Source organism: Carettochelys insculpta, chromosome 1, assembly GCF_033958435.1.
Source record: "Carettochelys insculpta isolate YL-2023 chromosome 1, ASM3395843v1, whole genome shotgun sequence".
NCBI classification, from domain to species: Eukaryota; Metazoa; Chordata; order Testudines; family Carettochelyidae; genus Carettochelys; species Carettochelys insculpta.
Window position 1 is genome coordinate 372,046,097 of NC_134137.1, and position 2,137 is coordinate 372,048,233.

Consider the following 2,137-nt stretch of genomic DNA (forward strand, 5'->3'; position numbering starts at 1 on the left):
CCAGTGGGGCTCGTGTCCAACCACCCCGGCACTGGAATGAGCCCCCCCACCTTCCAGGTTCAGGTTCCCCCCAGCTGTACATAGTTCACCATGCTCAAGTTCCCGATAAATGTTTATCTGCTATACACCACCCCATGCTGTGCGCCTCAGGGGGATGGTGGGTGGTGGATGTGTGGGTGATATGCTGGTGGGGATGGTGGGTGGCAGATGTGCATGGGATGTGGGTGTGCATGCGGGTCAGAGATGGCCATCAGCAAAGGCCTGCCTGAGGGCCTCCTGTAAGCGGTGGCCGTCCTAGTGGGCCTGGCAGATGGGGGTGGTGCCCAGCTGCTCACAGCCGGTGTCGTCAGGAGAGCCCCTGGACACATAGGTGTCCAGCTTTCCTTCCACAACATTGTGGAGGACGCAACAGGCGCCCACCACCTGGGGCACATTCAGGATCCTGACCTCCAGCCACGTGTGGAGGCACCTCCACCGCCCTTTAGGTGCCCAAAGGCCTGCTCCACAACGTTGTGGGCATGGTTGAGGCACTTATTGCATGCCTCGCGGGTGGGGTCGAGGTGTCCTGTGTATGGCCTCATGAGCCACGGCTGCAGGGGGTCTGCTGCATCTGCCACCATGCAGAGCGGCATGGTAACGTCCTCCACCACTGGGATCTCCTGCTGGGGGATGAACGTGCCAGCCCCAATGGGCCGGCAGAGGCCAGAGTTCCAGAAGACCAAGGCATCACGGGTGTGGCCGGCCCAGACCACATAGATGTTGGTGACCCAGCCCCTCGCATCCACCAGGGCCTGGAGCACCACAAATGGTCGCCCTTCCTGTTGATGTACTGGCCGGCGCTGTGTGGTGGGGCACGGATGGGGATCTTCAGAAAGCCGAGGTCCTGGAAGCTGGTGATGGTGTTGCCCAGATCCCCCAGGTGGATGACCCTATGGAACAGCATCGCGTTGATGGCTCGGATGACCTGCATGGGGGGGAGGTGGACAAGTGCTCTAGTGCAGGTGGCAGACCGTCTCTCCCCCTACCTCGGGCTCATTCTGCCCCCCTCCCATCCGGCCCCAGCACCATACAGCCCCCTGCTCCCCTCCCATCTGGCCCCTTGCAGCGGTGGGTTCACCTTGCCCCAGCCCCCTTGCCACCTGTGGGGGACACGTGACCCAGCCCTACCTTACCTCCAGAAGTACGGACCCAACGGCGGCCTTGCCCACCCCGAACTGTCGTCTCTTAGAGCAGTAGGAGTCCAAGGTGGCCAGCTTCCAGATGGTGATCACGACCCATTTCTCCAGGGTGAGGGTTGGCCGCATGCAGGTGTCCTGGTGCCGGAGTGACAGGGGGCGGTGAGCCAGTGGCAGATCTCATCGAAGGTCTGCCTTGACACGTGGAAGCTCCACAGCCACCTTTCCTCGCCCCACTCCTCTAGCACCAGGCGCTCCCACCAGTCAGTGCTGCCGGGGTGGGTCCAGAGGAGCTGAGGCACCTGGGGGCAGGGGGGCGCCCAGCAGTGCCCTGGGTGCCAGAGGGACTGCCCAGCCACCTGATGGTACACAGCACTATCAGCAGGGTGTCCATGATGACGGTGCCCTCTTGCAGGAGCTGTTGCTATGCCTCCATTGTGAGCACAAGTGGGCTCTGCTGGGCTGGGAAAAGCTGGGCAGCACTCAGCTGGTACAGAGTGGACGGTGCAGGGGGGGCCCTTTAAAGGGAGCAGCTGGCTGCAGCCCCAGAAGGGCTCGTCAGCCATGGGACCCCGTCCACGGCGTTTCCTGCCTTCCTTCTTTCAAAAGAGGGCTTGCAGCTGTGCGGATGCTCCCTTTCAAAAGACCTGCAGCAGCACTTGGAAGGAGCAGATCGAAATGCCAATCTGATAATTGGTGCTCCCTTTCAATGGCTGCTATTTCAACCTCCAAGGCTACGTCTACACGTGCAGCCAACATCGAAATAGCTTATTTCGATGTTGCGACATCGAAATAGTCTATTTCGATGAATAACGTCTACACGTCCTCCAGGGCCGGCAACGTCGATGTTCAACTTCGACATTGCTCAGCCCAACATCGAAATAGGCGCAGTGAGGGAACGTCTACACGTCAAAGTAGCACACATCGAAATAGGGATGCCAGGCACAGCTGCAGACAGGGTC